Raw genomic sequence first — 11662 nt, 5'->3', positions numbered from 1 at the left:
GTGTAAGACATGAAAAAAAACAATAATAATTTATAAATTACCAAGGGAGGGAGGGTGCAGGAGGGAGGTGGGGGAAAATGAAAAGCTAGTACCAAGGGCTTCAGTGGAAAGAAAATGTTTTGAAAATGACGATGGCAACAATTGTACATATGAGCTTGACGCAATTGATGGATCTATGGGTTGTGATGAGTTGCCCGAGTCTCCAATAAAATGATTATTTTAAAAAAATGGGGGAAGCTAAGCAGTTTTAACTGCACATCTTCCTTTAGCAGCCCAATATAAACCCTCTGTGTCTCCAGGCTTCATCTGACCAGTACGCACAGGCTGGGAAGTGGAATACAGGTAACTAGGATATTATAAGATAATCTCTCTTGGTATCTACCCTTGCTAATAAAACTATTTTAAAATACTTAATTTTTCTTCTTCGTAATCAAAACAATATTATGACCATAATAAGTACATTTACCATAATAAGTACATTATTATGTACTTATTACCATAATAAGTACCATTGTAATGAGGTTTTTTCCCTAGGCTTTTGTGACAGTTAGGGTTTGGGTGCCAACGTGGCTCCAGAGGAACATGTGGGCAGAATTTAACCAGTCCATCAGGTCACAGCTTGATTGGAGGGCAACTGAGATAAATGGCTCTTTGAGGCCGGCTTCTTACCCGTTCTCCCTGGTGATCAGACCAGCTCACTGCTGCCTGAGTTAGCTGCTCTGTACTACCTGTGGCCTAAGCCAACCCTTGGATCCTGGTGGATTGTGTTACTGTACTGTGCATCACTGAAACTTGAGGCTCCCACGTGACCTGGGGTGCTATGCTACTGTGTGTCCCTGGCCTCTCTATGCCCCAGCACCTCATCTTCTTGCTGTTTCCACACCACCTTGCCATGTCTACTGCCCGAGGCCGGTCTCTGCTCATCTTGCCTGTGGGAAGACTGCACCTCAGCCTCCCTGCCAGTCACTTCACTGTCTGCTTTCTTGACCTTGGACTTGCAGCCAACATACATAGGAAGGACCTTCAGTATATTACCTGTTCCTGAAAGTGAGTTGAGCAGAGTCCTCTGCACTTCTGTATTGCTGTATGGACTAATTAGCTGTTGCATTCCTTCTTGCCGTGTGTGTGTGTGTGTGTGTGTGTGTGTGTGTGTGTGTGTGTGTGTGTGATAATAAGTGTCCTGGTTTTGTTTCTCTAGAGACCCTGCCTAACAGAGTCTCTAACTATTATGATGACAAACTATCTGTCAAGTTTTTCCTACCATGGTAGTTTGTGTGTTGCTGGGACACTGACGTTGTGTCACAAGTGTTTCAAATACAAGCAGGGTCACTCAAACTGACCAGGTTAAAGCAGAGCTTCTAGATTAAGACCAGACTACCGGAAGGAACTGAATTTAAAAAATATTGAATGATGCATAAAGAATCAAGAGAAGTTGGAGAAAATATAAAGTCACTTGACCCAAACAAACTAGTCAACATTCAACGATTTAAAGAGGTAGCATGTGAGCAAAAACCAATGGCACTGTTAGTAGATGTACAATCTGCACTGAAAGCATTGGCCAAAAACCTTCAGAAATTGAAGAAATAACAATGGAAAAGTGTCACCAAGCTGCTGAAGCAATGGAGCATGCACTGGAGTATGCCAAAAATTTGGAAAACCGCTAGTTGGTAAATTGAGGGGAAGAGATCCATATTTGCACCCATTTCAAAGAAAGGTGACCCAAATGAATGGACAAATTATAGAACAATATAGAAAAATTATAGAGCAGGATCTCACATGGAAATAAAATTTACTGAAGATAATCCAGCAATTGTTGTGGCAGTACCCTGACAAGGCACTGTCAGACATTCAGAATAGGATGTGGAACAAAATATATCACTGCTGATATCAGATGAATCTCAGCTGAAAGCAGAGGGTATCAGAAAGATGTTAGCTTGAATTTCATTGACTAGGTAAAGACATCCATACAAACTATGGATGTTTTGAAAATAGGAATCCCAGAATACTTCAGTGTGTGCATGTGGAACCTGTACACGGATCAAGAGAGAGTTCTATGAATAGAACAAGGGAATACTGCGTGGTCTACAATCAGGAAAGGTGTGTTCCAGGGTTGTATCCACTCACTATAGTTATTCAATCTGTATGCTGAGAAAATCATCCGAGAATCTGGATTATATGAACAAGAGTGAACTATCAGGATTGAAGAAATACTAACTGACAACCTGCGCTATGTAAATGACATGACCTTGCTTGCTGAAAGTCAAAAGGACTTGCTGATGAAAATCAAGATGGCAGCCTTCAGTATGGATTGCAACTGAATATAAAGGAAAAGAAAGCATCTAGTACTAACATCATGATGAGCAGGATAATCAGGAGAAATGTCAAAGATTTCATCTTGCTTGAATCTACAATCAATGCTCAAGGAAGCAGTGGTCAAGAGAGCAAATGATGCATTGCAGCGGGTGAATCTACTGCATAAGACCTCATTGAAGTGTTGAAAATCCAGGATATGACTTTTGAGGAAGAAGACAAACTTGACCCAGATCATGGTATTATCATTTGCCTCACATGCATGTGAAAGCTGGACTTTGAGCAAGGATGACTGAAGAAGAATCAATGCAGTTGGGCTATGTTGTTGTCAAAGAATATTAAAAGTACCATGACTGCCAAAAGAAAAAAAAATAAATCAGTTATGGAAGAAATATAGTCAAAATGTTCCTCAGAGGCAAGGATGGCTAGACTTTGTCTCATTTCCTTCGGGCTAGTCATCAGGAGAGACAAGCCCCCGTAGAAAGACAGTATGCTTGACAAAGTGGGTAGGCAGCTAAAGAGGAAGGCCTTGGTTGAGATAGGCTGACCCAGTGGATGCCATGATGTGCTCCAACTGAAGAAGACCTGGGAGGATGGCACAGAACTGGGCGCTGTGTCGTTGTGCTGTACAGAGGCTTTCTCTGAGCTGGAACTGACTCAGGTGCACCCAGCAGCAACCACAATAGTCCTGTGAGCAACCACCGCTCTGTAGATCCAGCATTAATTCCACGAAACTGGGGTAGAGTGTGCAATTTCCCCCCTTTTCCTGGAGAAGAAAATGCTCTGGATTTAGCATGAATTCATATTGTTCCAGTGTTAATCCTGTGAATGGGACAAGTAAACTGTGCGTTCAACTCATTGCTTAATTTCCTTTTATGAACTTCACTCCTTTGAAACGTCGTTGGGGTGGAATTTTACAAGCCAATATTCTACAGCAGTCCAAATGAGACCAAGGGGCTTACTGTGGAGGAGACCATCAACTGTCAATATGCAAGTTGAAGAAAATTAAAATAAATCCCTATTGGACAAACTACCACCATGAGTATAACCCATCTTGATTCTGAGACCGTTTCAAGAATAGATTTGACTCACTGGACAGGAATGACAGAAGACATCAGAAGCTATGAGACACTATTAGGGATATCTTATCTGAAAGCAAAATGCCTTGAAAATTACAGGAATGAAGGAACGATCAAAGTGAATGTCAGAAGAGACTCTGAAACTTGCTCTTGAGAGTGAGACAGATAAAGTGCATGGAGAAAAAAGCACCATAAAAGAGCTGAACAGAAAATGTCAAAGGGAATTGTGAGAAGACAAAGCAAAGTATTATAATGAAATGTGCAAAGATAGAGTTATAAAACCAAAAGAGGAAAAATATACTTTTTGAATCTCCACCTGATAGAAGTGAGAAAAAAAGTCTCCAGTTTTAAAACTGAAAGACTTGTCTTCCATCCGCTGGACGCCTTTCCCAGAGAGACCACTCCCTGGAGCAGGAAGTATGTTTGGCAAAGCAGAGTGGCAGGAAAAGAGAGGAAGGCCCTCAAGGAGGTGGATTGAGACAGCAGCTGAAACAGTAGGTCTCAGCATAGAAAGAACGATGGCGATGATGAAGGACAGGGCCGCGTTTCCTTCTGTTGTGCATCAGGTCCCTGTGGGTTGTAACTAACTCCATGGCACCTCGCAGCAACCAGGACAGGGGGACAGTATTCAATGGTGCAGGAAGCATCAAAAAAGATGGAAAACATACACAGTCACTGTAACCAAAAGGCCTAGTCACCAAGCAGACATTTCAAGAAGCAGCATGCAATCAATTTGTTGAAGAAATAAGCTCAAGCTGTACTGAAGACCTTATGAAAAAGCAGGACTTCAGGAATTGATAGAATACCAATAGAATGTTTCCATAAGCTGATGAAGCCCTGGGATCACTCACGTACATACCTATGCCATGAGATTTGGAAGACCCGGACAACCGACTTGAAAAGATCCATATTTGGGCTCATTTCAAAGAAATGTTACCATGCAGAATGCCTCAAATATAGAAAAATAGCATTATGATCCCATGTAAGTAAAAGTTTTCTAGTGACTATCAATAACAGCTGCAGCAGTACATTCCCAGGACTCTGCCAGAAATTCAAGCCAGATTCAGGAGAGTCATTGGAATAAAGGATGTCATTGCAGATGTCATATGAACCTTGTCTGAAAAAAAGAGAATATGAGAAATAGGTTTACTTTTGTTTTGTTGTCTATGCAAAGCATTTTACTGTGTGTGCCATAACAATCTATGCATATCATTGAGAAAAATTGAAACTACAGAACATTTCATTAGGCTCGTGTGGAATCTGCACGCATGTGGCAGTCTTTCAAGAGAATACTGTGGAGACGAAAACCAAGCGAGGCGTGTATCAGTGTTGTATCCTTTGGTCACGTGTATTCAATCTGTCTGTAGAGCAAATGGCCTTTCTGAGATTATTTGGACTATAGGAAGCTGGATTATCTGAACAAGAAGGCATTTTAGGACTTCTAACTTGTAATATGCAGAAGACCCAAATTAACTTGCTGAAAATGATGAGGACTTGAAACATTTGTTGATGAAAATCAGGGATTGCAGTCTTCAGAATAGATTACAACTCAATGTAAGGACAACAAAAATTATTTACGACTGGACCGGTAAATAACATCACAGTAAGCAAAGACAAGATTAGAGTTGCCAAGGTATCATCTAGTTTGGAGCCACAGTCAACGTCCACGCAAGCAGCAGTAAAAAGTAAAACTGGACGTATCGCGTTGTGAAAATCTACGGTGCAAGACCTCTTGAAAGTGATGTTTCTTTGAGGCATAAGAATTTGAGCCTTATCCATGCCATAGTATTTGCTAGTCTTTCTTTTTATTTTTAAATAATTTTATTAGGGGCTCATACAGCTCTTATCACAATCCATACATACATACATTGTATCAAGCACGTATTTGAACATTTGTTGACATCATCATTTTCAAAACATTTTCTTTCAACTTGAGCCCTCAATATCAGCTTCTCATATTCCTCCTCCCTCCCCTTCCTCCACCCCCTCCCTCCTTCATGAACTCTTGATAATTTATAAATTATTTTTTTTCATGTCTTACACTGGCCGTTGTCTCTCCTCCCCCACTTTTCTGTTGTCCATCCCCCTGTGAGGGGGTTATAGGTAGATCATTGTAAGTGGTTCCCTCTTCCATTCCTAGTATGGTTTCTCTCAATATTGGTCCTGAGGGACTTTTCTGTCCTGGTTTCCCTGTGATTCCAGCTCTTATATGTACCTGTATTGGACAGGGTTCTCTAGAGAGACAAACCAGATTGCTAGTAATTATTTATAAATATATTTATAAAGATAGATATATAATTCAAGAAATGAACCGTTAAATTATATACAGATCGATAATACAAGAAATTAACAGTTAAATTATAAAGCAGTGAGACACTAGCAGTCCTTTAAGGCTTGAAAGCTGCCAGTTGCCAGTCCCCTTCTGTAGAGAGAACTGGGCTATATATATCCAGGCAGCAAACAGCAAGGCAGGTCCCCAACTGTCATCAACTGTCGGTCCCCAGCTCCAGAGATGAACATTCCAATCGTGTGGGCTTGAAGGGACCTCACCTTACAGCGACACAGTCCACAGGCTAGGCATCCCACAGGTAGTGTAGCCCTTTAAACTGAGGCACAGAACAAGCAAGCCATTTATCCCTCTGCCCTTCAGTTAATCCTACTTGTGTTTATCGGCCAGGCTGGCACAATAAACTACAGCAGTACCCATGTACATCCTCTGGTCTAGCCAGATTTGTAAGGTAGAATTAGGGTGATGATAGTGATGGGGAGGAAGCATTAAAGAACCAGAGGAAAGTTATACATTCAATTGGTGCTAAAATGCACCCTGAATCGCTCATCATCCTCCCCACGACCCTTTTATAAGGGGATGTCCAGTTGCCTACAGAAGGGTTTTGGGTCTACACTTTGAACTCTCCCTCATTTACATTGATATGCTTTTGTGTTCTAAGTCTTTGATGCCTGATAACTGATCCTATCAACAACTCATGATCACAAGGGCTAGTGTGCTTCTGCCATGTAGGCTTTGTTGTTTCTCAACTTGGTGGATGCTTGTTTAGCTTCAAGCTTTAAGACCCCAGTTGCTATATCTTTGGATAGCCAAGCACCATAAGCTTTCTTCACCATATGTGCTTATGCATCAGCTTTGTCCTCAATGATCATGTTGGGAAGGTAAGCATCATGAAATACCAGGTTAATAGAACAAAGTGTTCTTGCATTGAGGTAGCACTTGAGTAGGGGCCCAATGTCCATCTGCTTCTTTAATACTAAACCTATAAATATATGTGCACAAATCTATTTCCCCATCATCATATATAAATATCTTTACATGTGTACCTGCCTGTATTTGGACCTCTATAAATGCCCCTTTTCTCCTAGTTCTTTCATCTATGTCCTTTTACTTTCCTCTTGTCCCACTATCCTGCTCAGTCTTCATTTGGATTTCAGTAATTCCTCTCAGTTACAATGTCCTTGATCAAGCCTTAGCTGTCCTTCTACACCTTCGTCACCATCGAATTTCGGTCTCTTGTTATTTCCTTATCCCTGGGTTTAACACCCATGGATGTTTTATGTTCTAGGCTGATGGGGTGCCATGCCCTGGCCCCAAAGTCTATTTTTGGTGTTCCCTGGAGTCTTGATCTGCTCCCCTTGGCCTTAGTGTTTTGCCTCAGTGTGTTGGGATCAGTTTGGGGACAATTCCCTCACTGTGTCTCCAGTGTTTTCCCTCGTAGAGCTATGGGTTAGAGAGGGATGTCATGTCTCATTGTGGGGCCGCCCTATGGTCCTCTCTGTGCATTGGCTGCTGCTCTGAGCAGGAATATCATCCTCAGGACTTGGTGTACCTGGATGTGCTCCACTCTTTCTCCCTCCATATCCCTCTCCCTGACCTGAAGCTTCAGTGCTGTTCTTTGAAGTGAGTTCTTTGGTGGGTAGCGGGGCTGTCCACATAGTTGGAATAGGGACTAGCCCTTCAGCCCTCTGTACTGGTTCCCTGCTTCATGCCGGCATGTTGCATTCACATCTTGGAGCATCAGGTTGAAGTCTTATTCCTCTTTCCCTGTGGAGATATAAACAACACCCTCCCCTTTGGTGGGTTACTGCCTTGTTACCCTGCTACCCGTGTCTTTTTCCTCCCAACGTTTTAATTGACTACCTTATACATCCCTGGATTTTGTCTGGCCCCTGTCTTACTACCTGGACCTCATCCCAGGGATTGATGTGTAAAGTAGCTTGTTCCCTACGCACCTTGCATCTTTAAGCTCACCTCAGTAGACTCATGGCTCATATGCATGGGAAAGCTGAATGTTGAATGAGGAAAAGCGAAGAAGAATCAACACCATTTAGATTATGATGTGGACTAGTATCACAAGTGCCACGAACTGCCAGCAGAACAATTCCACCCCCAAAAAATCTGTTTTGAAGGAAGGGCAGCAATCATGCTCCTTAGAAGTGAGGTTGGCAAAACTTTTCCTTGAGTGCTTTAGACATGTTATCAGGAGAGACACATCCCTGGTAGAGCTCAACATGCTTGGTAAAGTGGAAGGACAGTGAAAATGAGAAAAAAACTTTCTGGTGAGTGGACACAGTGGCTGCACCCATGGGCTCAAACACACGAGCCATTGTGTGGGGGCACAGGGTTGATCGGTTCTCAGTGGGAGTGTGCCATTGGCACCTCCAAACAGCAACTTGATGGGCTGTTTGGAAAGTCGAAAGAGGCAATGCCTTCAGCTTTGCTTCCCTCAGTGTTAGACACGTGATGAGAATTAAAAGTACGGACTCTGTGGTATTGTCCTCGTCTGACTATGCACTGGTTTCTTTGTGATTTCTCTTCCTGTGGAGGACAAGATCTAAACCAAAAGCAAACATGGCCATCGAGGCAATTCCAACTCAGAGTGAGCTTATGCATCCAGATAGAGCTGCCCCTGTGGGTTTTTGAGATTGGAAATCTTGATTGAGGTGTAAGGCTCATCTTTCTCCTTCAGAGCCACTAGTGGTTTTGAACTGTTAGACTTGCTGTTTGCAACCCAGTGTGTTACTACCATTCCACCAGGCCTCCTGGAGGCCAGAATAGTGACTATTTAATCTTCAGAAATGCATACATTTGTGGCTAGTTTATAGTTAACCCAGTATATTTGAGTGCATCCTTTCCTTTATGTCTTACTGTCAGTGTATTTGTTGTTGACGTCACCTTTGGTCAAATTAGCACCCAACTCAGGATGCCCCCTGTGCCACGAAGCAAAATGCTGCCTAATGCTGCACCATTCCCTTGGTGGGATTCCGTATGGTAGGAACCCTTATTACCTCTATTGTTACCTATGGAGCTATGGGGTTTGGCTAGCTTAAGTGACTTGTTGAAGGCAAAGGCTAATAAACAATAGAGCAGCAACACAAATCTTCTGGATAATTCTACTTCGTTGGTTCTCATTAACTGGAGTTTTACCTTCATTGCAATTATGTGTCTGATAAGCAGAGATATTTTTCTTTCCTTGCTTCTTAGAGTCTTTGGTAAGCTAAGCTTCATTAAAGGCTATAGCACTTTTGCAAAGGAACTATCTGGAAAGCTTATTAAAAGCATGAATTCAGCACCCTGCTCCCCCCTGGGGAATCTGATTCCCCAGTTCTGGAAGGGGCAGAGAATCTGCATCTCTGACCAGCTCCCCGGGCTGCTACTGGTGTGCGTTGTGGGGCCACAATTTAAGCAGCACTATTTCAGCAGATGCCCCACTCTACGGACATCCTGAGACACCCGTGTGATAGTCCGGTCACCCCCAAACCAAAGAAACTTCACCAACATGCCCTTGTTCAGAAGAATGGACGGGACATCCCCTTTTCCAAATGAGTTGTCATGACATGCACCTTTTCTTGGCAATCACTCTGTATAGTGCCTAATCAGACTCACTGAGAATAGTACAGGCGGGGCCACGAGTCATCCCGGCACCACTGCAAAATCCGGGAGCATTTCTGGCACACCGCTCTTTTCATTGTCTTCTGATAGCAATTTCAACCTCCCGCTGCCCAGTCCATGACTATCTCTCGTTAAACCTCTCTGAGTAGCCCTGCTGCAGCCATGAATCATATTCCAGGGGCTTCACACGGGCTGGGTTTATTGAGCTGCATTATAAGGGACTACATCTCAGATGGCCCCAGTGCAGCCAAAGCAATCTGTCACTTTTAATTCTTCCTGTCACCTCATTAAGTATATGGCAAAGTTGACAATGAACCCCTTTACAAACACAAACACACACACACGCACACATTATCCCCCAAAACAACATTTACTCCAGTATTCAGATGCAGTTATAAATAGGTTATAAATATCCAGTCATTGAAAGATTCATTGAGCAAACATATGTGCCAGGGTACAGTATATAACTGACAAAGACAAGGAACCGTCTCCGTGGGCACATAAAGCAATTAAAAATAACTGTGCTTCAAAGCAGGCTACTATAATACAAAGGTCAGGCCCATAAATAAGGAGCGGATGGCAGTAATGTCTCTATCCAAATATACCCCTAAACACACAACTACAACAGTTCAGAACTCAAAGGTTAATGTTTAAAAGGAAAGACAGAAAAAAGAAACCTCTGAAATTATGCCATATTTCTCTCGTGTGTCTTCCTTCCTGTGGAAGGTTAATCTATATGAAAGGTTAATATATGTGAACACAGAGGAAAGATTTTATCACGCCAAATGTATGTCATCACTCACTATTGTATTCGATGCAGAATGTTTAGCCCGTGAGTAGATACGATACGATGGAGGAGCTGCCCTAATAGTCTGTGAAAGGATAAAGACCCGTTGCTCTTCTGCCTTCTACTTCCTGCTTAATGGCTTTCCCTTTACCTACATTGAGGGCGGAATCCCACCTGAGGCTGGAGAGTGATTGTTTGCAAGGCTGGGACAATGTTCACAGTAACACCCTGTGTGTGATAATAAGGGTTATGCATGGTTAAAGAAATGTGCTGACAGATGAAAAAGGAAGCACAGTGGACTATTGTGCAGGATATATATGTATATGTATATGTATATATATATATATCATATATACTTGAGTATAAGCTGACCTGACTATCCACTGAGGCACCTAATTTTACCACAAAAACTGCATTAAAAATGTGATGAAAAACTCGGCTTATACTCAAATATGTTATATATATATATATATATATATATTACAATACCTGGCTTTGATTCAAAATGCAGTTCTCCCTCTGGCTGTCTTCCAGGAGCAGGGATATTTTAGAATGGAAAGAGGTATCTCAACCCCCATTTGGGCTGATTCTCAAAAATCTCAAGTTGTATGCACATCTAAGTATCCTAGATTGCTGTTATGCCATTCAGGGTGCCATGAGTAGCGAAGAACTTATTCCCACCACACATGAATCTCTGTGTAGTACTTCTCTTTGAGCTGAGCTAGTAAGCACACTCGGACAAAGGGAATGGCATCCATGGTGCGGCGGCACTCCCCATCCATCGAATGGAAAGCCAAATGCTAGCTAACTTAGCAGGTTTTATTGGATCCTGGTGGCTTAGTGGTTATGCATTTGGCAGTAATCCACATGGTTGTCAGTTCAAAACTACCAGCAGCTCCATAAGAGACAGACTCAGCTCTTTATGTCTGTAAACCGTCACCGTCTAGGTAACGCACAGGGGTTGCTATGAGTCAGTATTGATTTGATGACACTGCGTGAGAAAAGGAAATTAAAATATGAGTTTAGATTTTATTAGGTGATTGAGGTCCTCTGTGCCCGTTCCAGTGCTGTGACCTGTGACATTTGAGAGTGTCTTGGTGAAAGCAAAGAGCAGTGTGAGGCAGAGTCCTCATTCTTACTCATGCCCACTTAACGAGACCCTCTGCACCACTTCCCTGCAATTCCAAGGCTTGCTGTCGCTGCTGCTGTTCGTTGCCATTAAGTTGACTCGAATTCACCTTGACCCCGTGAGTAACAGGTGGAACCTCTCAAGGAGCGGCTGTCTCCTTGGTGGTTGATTATCTGAGTCCAGGTTGGCAGCAGTCATGACGGTTCAGCTCATTGTGGGTTTCTTAGGGTTTGGGCGCTCAAGATTGAGAAACCCGGTTTTTGAAACACTCTTGGAGCAAACATTTGTGAGATGTTATACTACTGGGAAAGTATATGACGTGCAACCCCCACCCCCAAAAGGGAATAAAATAAAGGGGGGGGGGTCACTTTTTGTTCTTTCTTTATATTTTAACTTAATGTGTCGTCTACTTAAACAACAGCTAAATACTAAACTGAAATCTTCCAAGTAACCTC

Source organism: Tenrec ecaudatus, chromosome 3 (genome assembly GCF_050624435.1).
Source record: "Tenrec ecaudatus isolate mTenEca1 chromosome 3, mTenEca1.hap1, whole genome shotgun sequence".
Classification (NCBI taxonomy): Eukaryota; Metazoa; Chordata; class Mammalia; order Afrosoricida; family Tenrecidae; genus Tenrec; species Tenrec ecaudatus.
Note: the sequence above shows the minus strand (reverse complement) of the source record.